At 45.9% G+C, this 23,300-nt stretch overlaps 1 long non-coding RNA gene across 1 annotated transcript in view; it reads left to right on the top strand.

Annotated features, from left to right (window-relative positions):
- The first annotated feature begins 372 nt into the window (after positions 1 to 372).
- LOC146808963 (uncharacterized) overlaps positions 373 to 23,300 on the top strand; it is a 35,510-nt gene continuing 12,582 nt past the window's right edge. The window contains exon 1 of the long non-coding RNA XR_014965506.1: positions 373 to 691. This is a non-coding gene — a long non-coding RNA (uncharacterized LOC146808963). The remainder of the gene's footprint in view (positions 692 to 23,300) is intronic.

Below are 23,300 nucleotides of genomic sequence, written 5' to 3'. Positions count from 1 at the left end.
TGGGGCAGCTAAAACGTGGGCACGGGCGTCTCCGCATGGCACGTCGTCTGTTGTCCGTGCGGCGTGTCTCTGCTGCCTTCGTGCCCTTAGGCCATGACTCGGTGTTGATGATGCGGGGTCAGTGCCATTAGCTACCGCCTCCCCCCTGAGTCCCAGCACGCCGGCTATGGCCCGCGTGGGACCCAATTTAGCTGGCTCTATTCCGGGTGTGCTCGTGAGCGGGTGCTGGGTAGAGTTACGGGGGCAGGGTAGGGGGCTGGTTCATGCAGCACAGCCTCACGCCGTGCAGCCTCTTCAGACCAAGGAGTTTGTGCTCCGCTTACCCTGCAGCAATATTGCCCGGCTGTGCACGGCTCCTCCCTGCACCCACAAGGCCTCATTGGCCATCCAGCACAGGGCAGCAGGCGGGCAGTGGGCCCGATTCGGAGGTCGCACAGTCCCGCATCCTCTCCTGCCCCTGCAGGGCACACTGTCGTGTCCCGAGGCAGGCGTCTCTCCCGTCTGAGAGGGGGTGGCAGAACGGGCAACACTGCAGACTTGGGGATTTGCGGACCGGGCCCGAGTCTTTCTGCGGTCATGTCTTTCACGCCGGCTGTGTCCCGGGAATGTAAGGGGATTGGCAGACCCCCCCCTCCTGAGACCCAAGTCTTTCACGCTGAGCTTTCAATTCGGAGGCATATTCTCGCTGTGGGTAAGTGTCCGTATGCAAGGACAGTTAGCGTTTTGGCAGACCAACCTAGGGGTACATGAAATGTGTTCCTTTAAGCGTGCGTTTACAGGAAGCATCGCATGTGTGACATGGCACAGCCCGGGTGGCTGTCGTCCGCGGAAGTCTGGATGTCAACAGTGGTCGCTTGCAGTACCACATCCCGCACCCGGAAGGCCTCATTGGCCATCCAGCACAGGGCAGCAGGCAGGCAGTGGGCCCGATTGGGAGGTCACACAGTCCCACATCTTCTCCCGCCTCGATTCTGACAGTGAGTCGTCGGGTCGGGAACCCCCCCCTCAACCACCCTCACACCTCGGCTTTATGATACGAAGCAGTGGCGCTACATCCTCTCTGCCCCACCTGCAGGGCACACGGTCACACGGTCGTGTCCCAGGGCTGGCATCTGCCGGGATTTCATTTCTGGGCCGGGTCTCCCCTCTCCCCCCTAACCCCGACACACATGGCTGTCCGTTTTGCCTCAGGGTGTGTGCGGGACAATGAGTGCTGTGGCGGGTTGCCCTAGGCCCCGTGTAATTTATAGGGGCCACTCGGATGCCACATAGGTTTTTTTTTACTTTGGGTTAAATTCCTGGCAGCGGTTGGGGTTGCGGTGTTTGATGGGGCCAGGGCATGGGCTGAACAGCCGCCCCCCCACTTGATCCTCCTCAGGCGGCACACTAGTCTAAGCAAAGACTCTCAGCCTACGTGTGTAAGCTACAACCTTAATTACATTGGCCAGACACCGAGAGGGACCAGTTATAGCTGGGGATCCAGAGCAGTGCGGGATCTTATCCCTCCCCCTCCAAGTATCCCCTATTGTGGGGGGGCATCGACTGACTTGTTGGTCTGTGGGTTGCGCCGCCCCAGCATAGTGCACTGGGTAATGGTGTTTGAGACATGCGCAAACGAGGCCTTGTCTTTACACATAATTATCAATGGCGGGGATCCACTAATATTTGACAATGTGCAAAGATACTTGCAACTTAACGACATGACAACGTGCAGAGATGTTTATGGTACAAGGCCAAGACTGGTGCAGGATGTTAATGAAACCATTGGCGTCGGGCGTCCATGGTTGTGAGTGCAGAGCGCGGTGGGGCCCGTTGCTCCCAGTGTTGTTTGGTGGGGGCTCCAGACTGCCTCTCTGCAGCTCTGCCCGTGGTCCGCTTGCGAGGCACTGAGGGCTGGCACTGTGCTCAGCTGCATTGGGTCAGGTTGTCCCTAGGGGTGGGCGGAATTTGCGTAGTCGCGCTAGACAAAGCTCCGCGAAATGGTAAAAAATCTCCGCGAGCATGCAGAAGTACCGCCCGTTCGGGATGCTTCTTTCCTGTTCGCAAACGCTGTTTGCGTGGTCGGTGGGAAATAGCTTGCGAACACGCATTTTGAAAGCGCGAACAAGCAAAAAAATTTGCAAAGCCGCGAATTGCTGCATTTTTGGCAATTCCGCGTTCTCCGTGGAACGCAAAATTACCCAAACTCGGCAAATTCCGCATGCGGAACGGAATTTACCACCCAGGCCTAGTTGTCCCCCCCCAGTCTCGTGGTTCCTGGGTGTCTCGGGGCATGTTGCACACTCGCCTATTCCTCCCTGTACTCAAAATGAGGGTTTAAGTAATAAATGGAAGTTCTTGTGTACTAATATAAAAGTGTACAACATGAAGGGAGCAACTTAGCAGTACAGAACCTACTGAAACAGGAAACCTGTAGGTTGCCACCCAGGTGGTACTGGTTTCATAGCGGGCAATTGTCAGGCTCGATTCATTCCCTCATGCGGTTAAGCAAGAGAACAAAGGTCCTGACACCTGCACGCTGATGCACATTGTCTACATCGTTCTTCCGCATCCCCCCACCCCTTCGTAGCTGCCCCTCCCACACCCCGGAGTGCAGACCACACTACGAGGCAAGCCTCTTCTTGTCTCGATATTTCATGCAGGTGGGCGGGGGCGTATGCGTCACCTTTAACTGGAAAAGAGACCCCTGGGACGTAGCCTTGTTTCGTCGATGTACCATCACACGGCTAAACTGCACCATTGGAGCAATATATAATCACAGGCTACACTCGGAATAGGGTCCGAGATTATAATTGCTGCAATAATTTAGAACTACGCTGCAGACAGCCTTAAAAATAATACTGCATAAAAATGTGTCCAGGGCAGAGGATGGCACTGCAGTGTAGAGTACCGAACGTGGTGCCTTCGGTGAGGCAAAACAGTATTAAGGTGAATATTAATGTGTCATGCAAATTGTACTGCCATGGTGCCGTAAGGTGTGATGACCACTTGGTGGCAGTGTTACTCACTTTGGCTGAACATGGCTGATTAATTTCAATTTATTCGCTAACAGTCGATCAGTTGGGTATGGCCCTCTCAGAAGTTAGGCTATAGCTGTTCGGTATGTTCTTTCATCTTGAGGAGTGATTCGTTTGAGGTTTATCTTTCGTTAGTTGTGCAGTCTACCCTGCGCCCGGATTTTAACAGACTAGGACATGCAGCGTAATTTGTGGTAGGCAGGTGCCAAGAGATGGGCCGCATCTATACCTGGTTTAGTATTCAAGCTACAGAGGGGCTGTGTGACCTTCTGGGGTTGGAAGTGGTCAGTCGGTTGGCAGGCCTTCTAGATCTGGGTTTCTTCCTGGGCCTGTCCAAGTAAGGGGCCAAGTGCCAGATGCCGGCCCTGGGACACAATTTCACTGGCCTGGGGAGCGGGAGAACAGAAAGGGGCTTGTTTCAACCCTTGGTCACAGATTCAGATCCTGGTTGGCCGGCCCAGCATTTCATCCTTCTGAGGTAGATAAAATGAGTACTGTGGAGCTGAGTAACAATAAACATGTTGTGCAGCACCAAGATACCATGGGGTGAACATGTTCCCAATTACAGTCAGAAGCGGAAATAGTGAAGGAATTTGGTGAATACAGTAGCTTCACACCGCAGTGTAGTAAGCGAGAGTTCTGCACTATCTCCATGGGGCTGTAGGGTGGCGCAGACAACAAAGTTGACACAGCCAAAACGATGAAGTTTTTATTAGTGTCTGCAAGTGCAGTGGCATGGGGGCTTCAGGAGAGTAACTAGCCCATCGCACCCTTACCAGGTACTGTGCAACTTGATGGGAGGGGGGTAGTGTACTTGTGCATTATCGACCGTGAAGCCCAGTATACATCGCAGGGCTCTGCTCAAATTAAAGGGGGCCAAGATCACGGAAAGCATAGGTTGAGAGTGCGCTGCCAGTCATATATGGCGATTTATGAGAATATGCCAGAGGTAGCGAATATGACATCACAGACTTGATCAGTGCTGTTATCATGTTTCATCTTTTGTCCCCATAAAGACAATAGTTACGGACAGGCTTTACCATTGGGCATGTTGCCACTAAAAGTGCCCCAAAGTTTTGGGGTCAAACTGGGTGGGAGCACTGAGTCAAGAAAGCACGAATAGGCTACAATGTAGTAAAGATCACTTGGCACTCCCAGTATTTAAGAAAGGGCAGGCACTGACACATATTGTTCCCCTCCTGTCCCCACTGTATTGTCTGCTCCTGGGTATAATAGCAGAAGTTTGGGAGGGCCAGACTTCACCTAGGGTGGTTACTGGCTCAATTCGATGGACAAATCCTGACTTAAGTTTGAGGGACAAGCCCTAGGTGTCACATTTACTAAACATCCAAAATGTTCTAGTATCTCGCAGGCTTGCACAAGGTGCGGTGCTGCGATTTGGGGCAGGTTAGCATCCCCACCTTGCATTCAGCAATCCAACAGCCCAATAGTTGATAGAACATGGGATGCGCCTTCCCTAATCAGGCACCAGAACACAAGGCTAGTCAGGGCAAACTTGCTGTTGGGCGACTCGTGCAGGTGAAGGCTCACTACACTTCTTGCACAGTCACACCAGTTCGGAATTGAAGCATCACCTTAGGTATCCCTGGGCATATAGGAAGGCCAGACAAGCAGCTGGGTGGTTATAGAGCAGGTGCACCCTGCTCTTAGCATAGTAGGTCAGGCTGCATCACCCCACCTAGGAAGCAAGCACTTCTTTGAGTGCTGGGTGGACCGAGACAGGACAGCAAGTAATAACTGAGCTAAGTTAACTGCCAGTAGATCATTTTATCGGGGGGCAATTGAGCGCTACAGGTGGCCATTCCCTGCTTGAGATAGATGATAGCTTAGGTCCCCGATAGTACTCACATACTGGTCCAGTGGCTACCAGGCCATCGCATCCCAGGTTAGGGGGTCAACCCTGTTAAATCCTAGGGTGGACTAGGAGGCGCTTAGGAAATCATGACGGGAGCATGGAAGATGCTGGCAGTAGGACCAGCACTTCCCCTGTTCCCCCCCACCAGAGGTATTATTAGTATCCCCAATTGTCCCAAGTGAACCACACTTAAGAAGGCTTGGGTTACAAATTCACTGGTCCACTGAGCACAGCGGGCCGTTCCGTTTAAGGGAAAACTACAGCAGAGACTGGTAGGGAAAGGTCCCCCAACTCATCCTGGCCATCCACCTCACTGTGGACAACATCTGCACATATGGGAGTCCAATCAACTGTGCATAGTTCATTCAGACACATAGTATAATTTCAATTAAACAATCGCTGCACTCACAAGTTGCAAGCGGGAGATTCCCCCAAGGTCAACTGGTCACACTATCAGCAATAAAGCTGCCGGTGAAGTCTGGGTGCAGCCACCACAGATCAAACTAAACAGGCCACAGACCGGCAGGAAAGAAGGAATGTTGAATTGATTGCCCACTTAGCATTAGTAGCATTGCACAGGGGGATGAAGGGTGATTCCAGGGACACGGGTGGGGGTGGCGTCAACGCTAGACGGTCAGCTTGCTGGGCAGGAGGTTCCGCATCACCAACCAGAAGGGTTCCAAGTGAAATAACCCAGTAAATAGGTTTAATATATTTGTGTCTCTGGCCTTACAGCTGTGTGGAGCGTGTCTCACTTGAGGTACGCCCAGGTGAAAATTGTGTACTTAAGGTTCTCATGACGGATGCGGTTTGTCGTATCTCCTAGCGGATCCACTGAAGGTGTACTGCAGCTAAACAGGGAACTGGAATCTTGATCCACGACACTTTGGCAGGTTAAAGCATCCAGGGTCGGAGATGGACATAAGGTACTGGGCATCTGTGATCCGATGGCAGTTTAGCAAGTGAGGTGCACTGCGTAAGTTGTAATTGCACGAAAGGGTGAGGTGTCTCCAATAGTGGGCACAAGACATATATTGTTTCAAACCAGATTTGACACCATTAAGGTGTTCACTAGGGTTTTGCAATGCAAAGGGGTTTGTGCATCCGGCTGGTTAATGGGGCAAAATAAGTGCACCCCAGATCCAAGGGTAGGTGACATGATCCTGCAGTTAGGCGCAAATGCCCGCCCGGTTACTAATAGTTGCCTCGGGGGTGATGCTGTCAGCCAACATAGTGTGCTGCCGTCCCAAGAAATAAGGAAACAAGGTGTCAAGCACAAAGGCTACTATGTAAAAGTACATTTGGCATTTCCAGTGATCAACAAAAATTAAAATTTAACGGAGCAGGTAATCTTCCACCGCTGGGGTTGCCCAGGGGTGGGCAGTGTGAACACCCCTACCCCCCGATTCGGCAATATTCGAGGATGAGGGTAATGTAGGACTTGGTCAATCCTTAATGTTAGGCACCATATCGCAAACAGTGTGCACTGTATTAAATCGGACAGATTCTCTTAGCTGGTATGCCTAGGGGTTTCACCAGCGGGAGTTGAGCTGGCGAAATTCCCATAAGGAATAAGGGATGCATGGCAGGGGCAGGGGGGCCCTTGCTCATTGGCACATACTTCTAGTTATTAACATACCCGTGCATCATGATTTAGAAAGCATAGGAACTGTGCAAATGTTAAGCACAATTCTCCTCGCCCAATTAGCCAAAGTAGGCAGGCGGGGCTGGGTGCGGTTACAAGTGGGCTGCTGTCCCATAGATGGGGGACACAAGGGTTCAGGCACACATGGTGCTAGAAGGATGGCAACTAGGTGAGATCAGCAAATAGGTGGGGTAATGTGAGCCTGGGTGTCTGATTTCGTCCCGCCCAGAGTTGGCACGGGCTAGGTCATGTGAGGCAGTGGAACTTTCCCGCAGTAGGCTGAACAGTTCTTGGCACAGGTTCATAGGCCAGAAGGGTCTTTGGTTTCATCAGACACTAGCTTATCCAGGCTAATGTCAAGGGCTATTGTGTTATAGATGGGGTTCATCCATCTCCAGTAGGATAGGAGCTATGTATATAAGCACCAGATAGTGGTGAGCTCAACTGTATAGGCATTTGAGCTCACCACTATCTGGTGCTTCAAAGCATTTATAGAAAGCTAGTTGTGTCTTGTTGGGTACAAGGATGCATGGTGTTCAAATGAGTATGAGAGGGTCGTAGATGGGGTAGTTGGGGATAATTGACAAAGGGCTTGAAGACCTCGTGTAAGGGGTATAACTTTTGAACAGTCTCCATGATTATGGTATGTTGTTCAACAGTCTTTGGCTCTCTTGGTTTTGAGCTCCCCCTAAAGTAGCACTCTGTTCACCCGCCCTCCTGTTCAGGCTGAGACTCTATTATTGGATTGTGGCACACATGGAGAAGTAGTGGCACGGTAAACTCAGAATGCAGGCACACGGCCCTCACACAGTCATCAGCACCAGATGCTGAAGCACTTTTTGGCACATTACAAGTACAAGTAGGCAAGCCTCACAGAGTCTGTGGCACCACACAAAGAAGTAGCTCTTTGACAAATACAGCAGATGGGTAATCAAACCTCACTGTGCCATGGACACTACACAAAGTCAGGCTCTCACAGAGAGAGAAACAGTTACCCTACCTTCAGAAGCACAAGAGATGAGACATTTTGTGTGGGGAGCAGTTGCTGTCTCCTGGTCTTGGCAGACAAAGTGCCTTCATCCTCTGCACGGCAAGTGTTAAAATTTGAACTCGGATTTCGGAAAATGTTGCTTTTGATGAAGCCTTTTGAACGAAAAGCCTTTCCGACAAAAGCGGAACCACGGCAATGACATTACAGCGCCAGGCATTACAGCGACGTCGTCTCAACGATAGTGGTGTTGCCAGATGACATATCCACGCCAGGCATTCGAACGACATTGTTACAACGCCTGTGGTGATGCCCAATGGCATAACTCTGCAAGGCATCACAACGACACTGTTAGAAGTGTAAAATGGACACTGTTAAAAGTACAGCCACTCAGCACCAGGTGCAGACTTCTGCTAAAGCGTTGTAAGCAGGGCAGTGTCACCATGAAAACAAACACTGCTTAACACTGCCAATATTTAGCCCTCTGCCTTTTCCACAAAATCTGCTCATTAAAAAGCACAGACACTGAGCACCTGGTGTTGACTTCTGAGATATTATGGATTTTAATGCACCTTCAGAAGTGTTTCACAGTTCCAGCGCATTTCGATTATTATAAAAATGTCACAATAACTTTGATCCAAAGTGTGCAAAAATTACACCAAATTAATCCAAATGTTAATCCATTTAATCCTTTTATCAAAAATTCATTGCTTTTCATCCTGCTACATGGTGAACAATAATGTATATACAGCTTCTACACCGGCAGATATGCCATTAGGCCTTTTTCTGTCGCATGCCTCATACATAAATAAATCCTTGGTGATCAATCTTCCCAATGCATTTCGGGCATTCTTTAATAGCCCTTCTTCAGGGGTTCACTGAAAGTTTAAAAAATGATAACCGTCAGATTTTATTCACAAATTAAGACGTACATTTAAATAATCAGTACTTCATCACATACCTACAATCAACGTTTTCCCTCTATGCGCGTTATTTAAGCGCTACGATCTCCTGCCCAAACAAGTCTCTCCCCAAACCTCCCATTGGCGTGTTGCTATTAAAATGTTACATTCCCCATGTATATACCTCTGTAAATCAAGCCGAAACAGTAAAACAATCCCCTTAAACAACTCCTTCACTCGTACCTTCGTCTTTAGCCTTTGCGCTTTCCTTTCCAACCGTTCTCTCTGTTGTCACAATGTGGCATAGCGCTTACGATTTACCATTCCCCTTCTTAACATGTGACTCAAAAGCTCCTCCCTACTCTAGCAACCAATACCATACGCCAAACTTTACCCTGCATTACCCTTACTCCTCCAACTCACATAGAGTGCCGCTTTCGCCAATCACATCTCCTTCATATTCAAATGAACTAATCGTTTGTCAATACCTTAACCCATACTCATGGGTTAAGGTATTGACAAACGATTTGGTGTAATGTTTGCACACTTTGGATTTTGCAGTGCGTCTGAGTGTTGGATTAGATGCACGCTTCAACTTTTTTTCAGTACTTTCAAACACGTGGTTCTGGGGCATACCACGGTCGGGCTGCACGCTACTACTTCAAAACAAGGATAAACTATGAAAAAAATACATAAAAAACAGAGTACACTTGTGAACCTTTTTTCACAATAACTTTGATGAAATAATGAAGCTGCTGGAGAGAGATGAGAGTTTGGTGCAGTGAACTTTCAACTCATCATAAAATAGCACAGAGGGTTAATATGCTACAAAGCATGTGCACCATGCAGATCACTAAGTGCATGCAATTTAATTAGGTCAGTGAATTACTGCTTTTGTCAGAGAGATCCTTTTGTTAATTGAAGTTAAACTCATCATATAGAACAGTTTGCTATTACTGGTCATCAAGGTGGTGCATGCAGAAATGTGTGTGAGAGAGAATGGTTATTGAGACTTGAGAGGCACTGTTAATGGGTGGTAGTGATGACATCTGTGGAGAAAAGGTCATGGGGAGGGGGGCGTCAACAAACATTGTCGCATGGGTGCCCCCAGCACTGAAGCCAGCCCCAGTATGTGCAGAAAGGCAACACCTACATATGATTAGTTTGGAAATTTCTCAGCATGTATACATTTTAGGAAATTGTGTTTTTGGGTGAAGAATGACATAGGGGAAAAGAGGTTTTTAGGTGGGATGTGGACCACTGTTTTTATACCTACTACTGAGTATTAATGAGAACTTAATTTTAATACCTGAGAATTAATCTGAAAAAAAACTATCTAACGTTTTTTTTAAAGTGTACAATTGTAATAGTTAAAAAAAAAACACTTGCCTTAACAGGCTAGACACTTATTTTTAGGGGCTTGATGCCAGAGGAAAAAGGGGTTTTGTGTGGAGAAGTGTATTAAAATTTGAGTACTTATTTAATACCTGCATTTTAATTAGAAATGTTATATGGCATGGAAATTAGAAAGAAAGAAAGTACTTATTTGTAACAAATAAAAGGGAAACATGATATGATGGAATAGACCCTCACTTTTAGGGACAAGATGCCAGAGGAAAAAGGGTTTTTGAGTGGGGAAGTTTATTAATACTCGGTTTCTCATTTTAATACCTGGGTATTAATCAGAAATGTTATATAATATGGAATTTAAAAATAAAGAGAGTACTTAAATTTAAGAAAAAAGAAACAGCTGCTATAACGGATTAGACTCTTACTTTTAGGGGTGGGTTGACAGAGGGAAAATCGGGCAGGAAAGTGTATTAATCCTTGGGCACTAATTTGAAAAGCTGGGTATTAATCCGAAATTTTATATAGCATTGAATTTAGAAATAAAGAGAGGACTTCAATGTAAAAAAAATGGAAACACATGTTATAACAGATAAGATCCTTACTTTTAGGGATGGGATGCCTGAGGAATAAGCGCTTTTAGGTGTGGAAGTATATTAATGCTTGAATACTTATTCTGATACCTGGGTATCAATCAGAAATGTTATATGGCGTGGGATTTAGAAACAAAGAACGTACTTAATGGTAAGCAAATTATAGGAAATACCCGCTATAACGGATTATACTCTTACCTTTAGTGGCGTGATGCCAGAGGAAAAGGGGATTTTGGGTGGGAAAGTGTATTAATGCCCGGGTGCCAGGTTAAATACCTGTGTATTTATTAGAAACTTTATATAGCATGTAATTTAGAAATAAAGAGAGTACTTACATTTTTAAAAGAAGGAAATACTTGCTATAATGGATTAGACCCTTACATTTAAGGATGAGATGCCAGAGGTAAAAGGGGTTTCGGGTGGGAAAGGGTATTAATATTTGGGTACTAGTCTTTATAACTGGGTACTCACCAGTGCTTAATTTTTAAAATATTAAGTGCCAGGGCTCTGACCAGGAGGCCACTGCAGCTTGCATCACCCATCACCCTTGTCATAGCTACCAAAACAACTACTAACCATCTCTCTCGCATGTATATGAGACAGTTCAGATTATTCCAGGTCCCCAACGCTAAAAGAATGGCTGGGGTGGCAGGTATTAGCAATGTTCATGTATATTGTATTCCAAAACTACTGTTGTTCTGCTCATCTCTAAATTAGATGAGCAGCACCCCCTTGTAGTGGACAGTTCTAAGTACAGTGTTGACAATTAGATGCCAATGCCGAGCACCAGAAACCAATTAAGTGCCAGTGCTGAGCACCGAAAAGCACTGGCTCAAATTAAGCACTAGTATTGACTAATTAATTTTCTGTACACAGTAAGGAGCTATAGAGGGAAAAAAAACCTTAGGTCGCCCTCCACTCAAACAATCTATTACTACGAAGACCTAGGTTTACGAAGGTATATTGGCCATAAAAAATTGGTTCCAAACCCTTTAAGTATTTTGTACTCCCCTTAATTCGAAATTTTTAGGTAGTCACCAACAAGTTTGCCACCTTCACTTTTTAGATTAATAAAAGATTTTGCTTCAGGCAGTCTCCCCAATGATCCTCCCGGTGTCAAAACTCATGTATAGTACACCAAATGTTTCTCAATTCAATTGCTTCATGAGAGAAACGTGAAGAGAAAATGTGAAAAAATGTGAAAAAGACGTGATGGCACCTCACGTGCGCAACCCCAATTGAGCCTGCTGGCTGGTACTCGTCAGCTCTGCCCACTCTTATCATCATCGGTAGCCATCACGCTCAAAAGTAATAAACAAAGTGTCCACAAAATAAACCCAACGAAATATTCTAGGTAAGTGATGCGACTGAATAGTGAAGAATAAAAAGTGAAAAAGGTACACTCTCTATAGGTTCAAACTTTATTCCTCCTTAGGAGTGCACCTAATTCAATGCTTAAAAAGGTTGCTAAGTATGCATACCATTCCTATGTGCCAACATGTTTCATCTCCAGGTGTCTTTGTGGCGATTTCGTCAGGGCAACTACAGTCGCTTGGCACACGTCAGGGACACTTCTTAGAGTCTCATTCGGGGACCTTGTGGAGCCATGGCCTCGCGTACCGGCTCATTCAATGAGGTCACCCTAAGGCTCCTTGTGTGAGTCCTCGTGGTTGTGCAGCATTCAACCGTAATGCCAATCACCCAAAGCCTCACGGAGCTCCGTGAGGCTTTGGGTGATTGGCATTACGGTTGAATGCTGCACAACCACGAGGACTCACACAAGGAGCCTTAGGGTGACCTCACCAAATCAGAGCGCCTGGCGTTGCACTCCCTTACCTCTGATGACTCCATAATGATCAAACCTGCCGACAAGGGCGGCGCTACTGTGTTGATGGACACCACTGCCTACCGCTCGGAATGCTTGAGACAGTTGGGTAACACCAATTTCTATCAACCCCTTGCCGAAGATCCCACCACACGTCTCCTCCAGACCATCCGGATCTTAGTTAATGAAGCCAGTGCCAACGGCTGGATTACTTCCAATGAAGCACAATATTTGGTCAACTCCACTGCTACTATACCGTACTTCTACATCTTACCCAAGGTACACAAGAATGTGCACCCTCCACCTGGCCGCCCTATAATCTCAGGCCTGGGGTCCTTATTGGAACCCCTGTCGGCATTTACTGACCATTTCCTTCGCCCCTTTGTGTCAAAGATGCCCACCTATCTCAAAGATACCAAGGATATCCTCATCCTCCTTAGGGATTTGTCCTTTGATTGCACTACCGATTTTCTTGTATCATTTGATGTGGAGTCGTTATACACATGTATTCCGCAGGATGAAACTTTAGCAGTCATTGAAACAATCCTGCTTGCAGATCCTCCCGACTCCATCACTCCTGTCTCTTTCATCATGTCATGTGCCAGACTTGCAATGAAAGAGAACTTCTTTCAATTCGAGGACCAGCTATTCTTGCAAGTATCTGGTACTTCAATGGGGAGCATTTTTGCTCCCAGCCTGGCGAACCTGTACGTCCATGTTTTTGAAGAACAACATGTCCTCAGTACCACCAATCCATATAGGGATCACATCACGATATGGAAGAGGTATATAGATGATGTGTTTGTACTGTGGCAGGGATCTCTTTCCTCTCTCTTGGCTTTTAAAGATTGGCTCAACAACTGCGATCCCTTTCTGAAATTCACTTGCGAGTACTCTAAGACTCAATTACCATTTCTCGACATTCTCATCACCCCCACAGAAGGGCGTTTGGGCACTGAGCTATACAGAAAACCCATGGCAGTGAATGCTCTTTTAAAATATGATAGCTTTCACCCACGAGCTCTGCGTGATAATCTGCCCTTTGGCCAATTCCTGCGCCTAAAACGAAACTGTTCCTCTATTTACAAATACAAGGAACACGCCAACAATCTCTCCAAACAATTAAAGGCCAGAGATTATCCTAAACATCTTATCCGCATGGCTTCCAAACGAGCAGCTAACAATAACCGAGAGGCTCTGTTAGAACCCAAGATTCCGAAGTCATCCGGAAACAGACTCACTTGTGTTCACACCTATTGCCAATTTTCCAATAAATTGAAGAAAATCATTCTAACCAATTGGAAGATTCTCAATATAGGTGAGGGTGTTCTACCTAAACCCCTCTTTGCGTTTAAACGCAGCAGCAATATCAGGGACCAATTGGTACATACCCGCCCACGTACCAACCAGAGATGCACCCAACCCACCCTGTGGGGTCTGCCTCCAGTTGTGGGCCATTACCCCTGCGGTTCTTGTGCTGCATGCAGTCTTACCTCCATGACCAAGGAAATTGATATTGGCACTGGCCGACCTTGGACTCTGAGGAGCCACACGAACTGCAATAGCTCTCATCTGATTTATTTGATCACCTGCCCTTGTGAGCTGAGATATATTGGCATGACCACCCGCCGCATCAAAACCCGTATCTTGGAACACAAGAGTACGATACGGTGTGGCCGCTCCTCCACCAAACTTACAAACCACTTTTTGGAGGTTAAACATGCTCCCGATGACTTACATTGGACTGTCATAGACAAACCCCACATACCACCACACCTTACAGACAGCTCCGCTTTTCTTTTCAAACGGGAACAGAGGTGGGTGTATAAACTACAAACACATGTTCGGGGTCTGAACGACGATATCCCTTGGCTATCGTTATGAACACACTCAGCCTGTCCCTATTGAGTCATGTGTCACATTTTTGTGATGGGCACTTTTGATCCAGCCCGCACCACATCATTGCCATGCCTACCCGCCGTACACATTGGCCCTATCACCTCTGGCCGTTGTCTATACACACTTGTATATTTTGTTCTCTTACCGGGCCACCCCCGGACCTACACCACCATCGTGGAATTAGGTGTTTTACACATCTGCCCGTACTCTCCATTATGCTTCGCACATTCAAGAGCAACATGTGCCTTGACAGCCTTCCTTCTAGTCTGACGGCGGCTTCCGCATTCTTCCATGCTCCCGCGTCATCCCCCTGACTCATCATGACGCTCGAGCCAGCGAGATTTTGACAGCGTCATCCTTGCCCTGTCATTCCTATCTCCCTGGTTACCGCCAGCTAGTTGAGACAGCACTTCGCATTGGCTCCCACCATTGCATGCACACAGTACCTGCCGCGCGATTGGCCATCCATCCACCGGCAGTTTCTCTTTTCTTTCGGCCCCGTCCAACCCACGGGACCTCCGGCTGCAGGCTCATTCCAGCCCGGTTCCCCGACGGACAGGTAGGCTGTTTCGCTCGCTGGGTTTCACTTGATCGCCTGATTCTGAAAGCGTCTACCCTCGAGCGGTGCCTTTTTTACCTCCACTTTGGTTCGCCACTGAACGGACTTGCATTATTCCACATCATTCTGTCTATCTGCCCTGCATTTAGCCACGTTTTAATCTTCACGATGACCTTCCCGAGGTCAGTTCCTTGTGCAGACTCTGCCTCCGGCAGTTCTCCCTTGTTTTTCAGCAGATCTTCCCACTTTTTTCACACTTGCTCTTGTCATGTAAGTCCCCTCAGCAGCCTTACATTTTTTCTTTTAGAGCGGTGTTCCTTCCTGAGCGGTTGCCAGGTGGAGGTCCTCCTACCACCCAGTTTGTACGGGTGAGTTGGACCATGCTTCAAGTTTATATTTTTCATATTAGTCATGACTGAGCATATGAGTTCCAATACATTTTTTACACTGTCTCCCTTTCTTTTGTTATCCAGGTGTTGTTTGTACTTTTGAGGAGATTTGCACTCTACAATCAAGCTGAGGGTGCCCTATATCCTTTGTCACGTTGTTGTTTTTTCCTTGCAGTAGCTTTGAGGTCCTGATGAAAGCCTAGCCTAGATAGGCGCTATGGCTGAAACATGTCGACCACATTCCCTCACGTTGCCTCATTGATCAAACCAGATTAGTGTTGCCCCTACTCTTTTTTAATCTAATATCGGTACGGCATTGTTTCACAGAAGTCCTCTGGCCGTCCCGTCATTAGTTTTAATACACTTCCCTTGTTTTTTTCACTACTATCAGCACTGCGATCCCCACTCACTTCAGGCTCATTTGTGGATTTGTTCCTCTTTCCTAGTGCATAATAATCATAGCACAAAGCACTCACGTCTCATACAAGGGCGCTGCCGCCCCTTGAGATCTTGAGATTTTCTTTGGGATGAAAATCCCATGTGATGGGGTTAGTTACCCACGGTGATTGTATGACCATGGTCTTGGAGCTTTCTCCACTACGTACATTAGGTTTTACCTCCTCACCATACACACCACCTTTTTCTCTTTACTATTAGACCCCAGGATTTCTTTTGTGTTATATATCTTTACTGTAAGGCAGAAGTGGGAAGGTAATTATAAAGTGATGTAAAGTATGTCATAACCATAAAAATAACATCCCATACAGGGGCTAGCAGTTCACCCTCGCAACAGAGTTAAAGGACATTTTTTTACAAAGCAAATACACAAGAACTAAAAATAATAGAGAGGAAAATCTGAGGTTTTTTTTTTTAAATGACTATTTCATTGTCAGGGCATTGGAAAACAGGCAAGTAATCTACTGGTAAGGGTAGTAGTGTTAATAATGTAGGACACTCCAGGTAGTCTGAAGCCATCATCAATGAAAACTGTTGTAATTTGGCCAAGAGTCGTTCAGACATTTCCATTTCTTTTTTTTTTTAAGTAGTTGGATTCAGACTACCTGCGAGTGATTGTGTAAATGTAATTTCTTGGAAAACACTGGGGCATCTTTACAAGCAGGCGTTAAGAAATGATCGCCGCTTTTGCGGCCGTTATCGGCCGAAAAGCGGCGATAATTTTAATTAGCAAGGCCACGCTAATGCGTGAAACCTTGCTTTAGCGTGGGGATTCTTTACGCCCATCTTTGCATCTCTAATGAGATGCAAAGTGGGCGTTCCTGACCTAACATGACAGGAGAAATGTCGCTAAGCGACATTTTTCCTATCATCAAGCCCCACGCTATGAAGCATAGCGTCAGGAAAAGTAGCGATAACCCCTGTTATCGCTACTTTCCTTACGCCTGCTTCAGGACTGACTTAGCCATGATATCCTATGGAGGGTGGATATCATGCCTAAGTTTGTGAGTCCCTATCAGCAAGCTAACGCCACATTGCGTGAGATTATCGCTGGGTTTCCAGCGATAATCTCACGTTAGGCAGTTAGCGTGAGGATTTTTATCGCTGAGGAGATAAGCGTTGCTAATAGCACGCTATCTCAGCGATAAAAATCCACGTTACCCGGCAAAAATTATCCTCACGCTAAGAGCGCTGAGCGATAATTATCGCCGGGAGTTGCTGATATGCCCCACTGTTCCTTCTTCAAAATTTCCAAGAAATGATACTGGTTGGAGTAATGCCTATTGCTTTTTTGAAAGAATTGTGCCATCCCTCAATGGCATTGCTAGTTTTTGCTCCTCCTTCTAAACAGGTTGTGTGGCAGTTCCACCATTCGATTGCAAATTTTGGCTTCCTCCTGTGACCTGACCTGCTTAGAGAGCCAATCGAGGTGTCCTCAAAGTAATTCAGTAAGGGTGCAATTTTTTTTTCATTTTCCATAAAATATTCACATTCAGAAATTGCAGTGTAAAATTCTTCGACACTTTCAGGAGGCACAAAAGTTAACACAGTTAGCTTACGTAATTCACACTGAATTTTACTGTTTGAAAAGTAATCATTAACTTAAGAAATGTTTTGTATTTTACACCAACATGCCTGAGAAAAGAGAGAATAACATCCTTGCATTTGGCATTCTGGGAATAATTTGGTTATTGTGTTCATTGTTAATTCAAAGTCAATCATCACTTTCCTAGGACTTTTGATCATTGTTTTGGCTTTAACTATAGACAAAAATTCTAAATAGGTTGATAATAATAAATAATAATACAGCATTTTGTAGAGCGCGAACAGCTACCTCACAAGGAGGTGTCCCGGCGCTGAAGACCGCTGGGGAACCCGTCCTGGCTTTCCCTGTGAGATGGTCCCTTTCTGGATATCTCCAAGGTGAAACCAGGCATCCCCGGCGTCTGTGGGGGGCCGTTGTAGAGATGAGGCAAGCTTAATGCCCAGAGTTGCCGAGTGTGTTCCTGGTTAGAGTAGGTACCGAGGCGAGAATTATCGAGTCCGTTTTGACCCTGGTCCACAACCCTGCCGCGTCGGGAATTGAACCCTGGTCCCTGGCCGAATCTCTGCTTACGGGTCTGCCGCCTCTAACCAGTGAGCCACACCTCTCCACGTTGCAATGGGATGAGTGATAAATCACACACCTCCAATAATTCCTGGGCTCGGTTATCTTCTCCTTACAATAAAGATAGTCATTGTACTTCAAGAACCTGGTTCCATGCCTGGATTCAACATAGCTTTCTTTATGGGAAGATTACATTTTGCTCAGCTCGGCAAATACAAAAAAATAAAAAATTAAAGAAATTTAAATTAAAGTTCAGTTCTTCTAAGGGGTCGATTCCGATCCGGGTCGGAAGGGCACCGAACGCGATCCGGCTGGAAAAACTACGAGCCGTACTCGTGGTTTCTGGCCGACTCGTACAGCAGTACGAGCGAGCAAGTATGCGTGGCGTGCAATGGATGCGATTTGCAACCGAGCCAGTACGATGCACGCGTCAGACAGCCTGTGCGAGCCGGAGTGTCCGGCTCGCAAATGCTCCCAGAGTCGGACTTCGGGGGTCTGCATCGGACCCCCTGACACCCGCAGCCCTACGACTCAGACTCAGGGGGAGACCTATGGGTCTCCCCAACACAGGCATGTACGGTGTGGATGGCACTGACGCGTACCCACTGTAGGGGGCACACTTGTTCGAGACGTACCCATTCAGTCAATGGGAGCGCATGTACGTGTCGTACAACTGGCTCCCATTGACTTCAATGGGAGTCCCACCGAACCGAGTCCGACAGCATACGTGCGCATCGTACTCGCTCGGTCGGACTGTAGGGGTCGGGCTCCGTCAGAAAACACCCCGGATCCGGCTCGGTCGGAGTGCTTCTGACCCAGATCGGAATCGGCCCCTAAGAGATGAAACAATACAAGTGCTTTCAATCTTCATGAGATGGAAAGTGGACAAAAAACGCATTGATTTTCAAAGACTGAAATTCAGATTTTTTGACATGTACAAATTGACTAGTGAGAGGAAAGTACACATAATTTTGTCCTAAAAAAGAAAGAGTTATGTATTGTTTATCTTCCAAACGTATTGCTTTAAAAAAATATTTATGGTAGATTGGTTGTTGCGCTGTAAATTGAGGCTTGTAGAAGCAAGGGTGCATTTCATCCTTCATTTGTTTAGCAAGCAGGTTTGGGGTTTTTGGAGAAACTGGAACTTGGTAAAACCAATATATTTCTGTGCACCCAAAAAACATTTGCGTCTTAGAAAAAAAATGGTATTTATCTTCATGTTCCAAAAACAATTTTCTACAACCAACAACAGTCCAGAGGAAAGTGCCTAGAACATTTAGAATAGCAATGAGGGGGCCAGTTAGTCTCCGGCCCCTTCTTTGAGGTACGCCACGGTTGGAGTGAGAATAAGTAATAAGACTCCAACCATTCCTCTCTGCCTGCCCCGAGTAATGTGCCTTGTGGACTGGCAAAAGTAAAATTCAACCACAGTCAGTACCCTGCACCTATGCTGTCTTTTGTCCCCTGCAGAGCTAGAATACTAATTTATGTCCTCTATTACTGACCAGCGCCTGCCCTGAGTTTAACCCCCAGTGGAATTAGAAAAGTAATTTATAACCTACAACATGGTCCAGCTTCTGCCCTGACTTTTTCTCCCCAGTGGTGTTAGAATAGTAGTTTATGCCCCCAGTCACTGTCCAGCATCTGCCCTGAGCTTTGCCCCTAGCAGAGTTAGAATAGTAATGCTTGCCCTCTGTCATGGTCGAACAGCTGCCCTGAGCTTTTCCCCCTGTGGCGTGAAAATAGTAATTTATAACCCATATCATGGTCCAGCACCTGCCCTGAGTTTTGCCCTCAGTGGTGTTAGAATACTGGTTCATGCCCCAAGTCACTGTCCAGCGTTTGCCCTGAGCTTTGCCCCCAGCATAGTAGGAATAGTAATATATGCCTCCTGTCAGGGTCCAACACAGACATGGCCTGTGCAGGTAGGAATGGTGAGGCTAGTTGACGGGTTGGTGGGGAGTCGACAGATGACGGAAACTTAAATATAAAAAAAAAGTCACGAACCTTGCGCTCGCCGCATTGCCGATATGTAGATGCAACAAGTGCAAGGTAAGTGGTTTTCTTATTTTTTCATTTAAGTTTGCCTCGTCGCTTGAGCTTTGCCCCCAGTGGTGTTAGAAAAGTAGTTTATGCCTGCAGTCACTGTCCAGCATCTGCCCTGTGCTTTGCCCCCAGCTGAGCTAGAATAGTAATTTATGCCCAATGTCATGGTCCAGCACCTGCCCTGAGTTATGCCCGTAGAGGTGTTAAAATAGTAGTTTATGCCCGCAGTCATTATCCAGCATCTGGCCTGTGGTTTGCCCCCAGCGGTGTTAGAATAGTAGCTTGTGCCTGCAGTCACTGTCCAGCGTCTGGCCTGTGGTTTGCCCCAGCGGTGTTAGAATAGTAGCTGTGCCTGCAGTCACTGTCCAGCATCTGTCCTGAGCTTTGCCCCCACCAGAGTTAGAATAGTAATGTATGCCCCATGTTACGGTCCAACAGCTGCCCTGAGATTTGCTCCCAGTGGAGTTAGAATAGGAATTTACAACTACATCATAGTTTAGCACCTGCCTTGAGTTTTGCCTCCAGTGATATAAGAATAGTAGTTTATGACCCTAGTTACTGTCCAGCATCTGCCCCCAGCGTTTTTTGAATAGTAATGTATATCCTCTATCACTGTCAAACAGCTGCCCTGAGTTTTGCCCCAAGTGGAGTTAAAATAGAAATGTATGCATGTCATGATCCAGCATCTGCCCTGAGTTTGCCCCCAGCAGAGTAAGAATATTAATTTAAAACCCACATCATGGTCCAGCACATGGTCTGAGTTTTTTCCCCCAGCAGTGTTAGAATAGTAGTTTATGCCCCCAGTCACTGTCCCGCATCTGCACTGGACAGAGTTAAAATAATAATTTAAGGCCCATGTCATAGCCCCCTGTCACGATCCAAGAGCTGCCCTGAGTTTTGCCACCACTGGAGTTAGAATAGTAATTTATGCAGAATGTCATGGTCCAACAGCTGCCCTGAGTTTTGGCCCAAGTGGTCTTTGAATAGTAGTTTATGCCCCCAGTCACTGTCCAGCATCTGCCCTGAGCTTTGCCCCCAACAGTGATAGAATAGTAATTTAAGGACGCTGTCAGAGTCCAGCACCTGCCCTGAGCTTTGCCCCAAGCAGAGCTAGAATAGTAATTTAAAACCCACATCATGGTCCAGTCACTGCCCTCAGTTTTGCCCCCCAGCAGTGTTGGAATAGTAGTTTATACCCCCAGTCACTGTCCAGCATCTGCCCTGAGCTTTTCCCCCATCAGAGATAAAATAGTAATGTATGCCCCCAGTCACAGTCCAAGAGCTGACCTGAGTTCTGCTCCCAGTGGAGTTAGAATTGTAATTTACACACCATGTCATGGTCCAGCACCTGCACTGAGTTTTGGCCCCAGTGGTGTTAGATAGAAAAGTAATGTATGCTCCCTGTCACGACCCAAGAGCTGCTCTGAGTTTTGCCCCCAGTGGAGTTAGAATAGTAATTTATGCACAGTGTTATGGTTCAATACCTGCCCTAAGTTTTGTCCCAGTGGAGTTTGAATAGCGTCTGCTCTCAGTGAAGTACCCGCGGAGTTACAGTCGGCAAATTACATCCAAATGCACTGGTCAACACCTGCCTGGAGAGCTGTTTAAAAATACATTGATTTGAAAAAATGCCACTTGTCTAATTTTGTTCATTTTGCTTCAAAGAAAATACCCTGCATGCTTTTTTTCTTGTACTTGCTAATTATTGCTACTTAATACTTACAGTTACAGCACAGTTTTTTTTTACTGTTGTGAGAAGCAGTACTGTTCCCTTTCAAGTATGCCTCTGGACAGTTTACTTCCACTGTGGGAAAAAGTGGCATTTATAAATATTGGGTAAGTGTAATTCCAATACAGTGTGTGCCCCATTAAACAAGAAAACTTGGAACACTTGCTCTGGAGCATGAAGGTACTGCAATTTTTATTTAGCCATATTAAAAATCCTCTGATTGCTGATACATCTTGATTAATTCCCTTCTGGTACTCTTCACTATGTGATAATAACACCTACCATTGCACAGTTATATTAGTACCAATGGCATATTTGTAATTTCTACAACATTTTTTGCGGATCTCTGCTTCTCAATTACTATACACAAAGAGATTCATTTTAACACATTCCTTAATAAAATGAATGAATGAATGAAAGGAGATTTATAACGCGCAGACTAAGCCCAAAGGCATCAAAGCGTCTTACTTTCTTTTGCGATTTTTTAATAAACACTTTGCACTACACAATAATCTACAGAACATGGGGGCATATCAACAAGGGCTTTATCTCTGCTTTTTTGGCTTTAAAAGCCAAAAAAGCAGAGATAAAACTAGCGCCCTATCAACAACAGGGTGCTAACACGCAAATTTGCATGTTAGCACCCTTTTACTCTACGCTTCCCCTTGCATCTCTAATGAGATGCAAAGGGGGCGTTCCAGAGTAAAATAATAGGAGAAATTTCGCTAAGCGACATTTCTCCTATTATCAAGAATGTCGCTAACCCTGTTAGAGACAAAAAAAGCAGCGCTAACCGCGGTTAAGGCTGCTCTTTTACGTCTGCTAATTTTCAGACTTAGCCATGATATCCTATGGAAGGAGGATATCATGGATAAGTTGGCCTGTCCCTATCAACAAGGTAACGTGTGATTATCGCTGGGTTTCCAGCGATAATCTCACGTTAGCCTGTTAGCGTGTAGATTTTTATCGCTATTGAGATAAGCGTTGCTAATAGCACGCTATCTCAGCGAAAAAAATTCACGCTAGCCGGCGATAATTATCCTCACGCTAAGAGCGTTGAGCGATAATTATCGCCGGTTGTTGTTGATATGCCCCATAATTAGGATACATATAACATGTTTTATTGTATTTACCTTTTTAAAATTCTTTTAACATAAAATATGTCAGCCATCACTGAAAATCCTCACTTAGGCGTTTTCTTAATGCATTCAAACACCAATAAAGAATGAGGAGTAGCCAGCTAGGAGACTGGAACAACAGGATTCTTCTTTATATTGAAATAAAATTTCTATATGTGTTAATAAAAAGGTATTGCTTAGGTCTGTGGTAGGTGTACTTACAAAACCACTTGGTGGCACTGTCTCCTTTTACAACACTTTTCCACAGCAAACCTCTCAGAAACTCCTGAGCTCATCAGTCAGTTATAGACAGCAACTGATCAAAAGGTGGACAGCTTTCTTTTATATATTTTCATAAAGATTATCAATTTTGATAATTAAAATACGATTTGAAATGGTTCTCAAAAAACAAATTCACACATGACACAAAATTAGTGTTTTTCTAGACATTTGTGTTTTTTTAAGAACCGTTATTGGCATTCAAACAGTGCCATTTTCCTTTGGGACGCCTCCTTTCATATTGTTAGACAGAAAGGTAGGACTAATAGGCTTTCCCCCTGCTGTATGAACACCTCCAGATCAAGCATGCTCATGGTGCACACTCCAGCTGATTCAATGTGAAGCTGCCTGAACTTCTAAGGATTGCAGCAGTATCTTTTACTTTAAATGTACACATGCCACGTTACTTCCATACCATATGTCCATTGCATACCATTATTCGTTGTAATGGTAGTCGGCAAAAGAAACGCGTAAAAATGTCGCTCGCCCTAATTGTTGTTCGTTGTAAAATATCTCGTAATAAAA

This window comes from Triturus cristatus, chromosome 7 (assembly GCF_964204655.1).
Source record: "Triturus cristatus chromosome 7, aTriCri1.1, whole genome shotgun sequence".
Lineage (NCBI taxonomy): Eukaryota > Metazoa > Chordata > Amphibia > Caudata > Salamandridae > Triturus > Triturus cristatus.
This window is presented reverse-complemented; position numbering and strand designations above follow the sequence as displayed.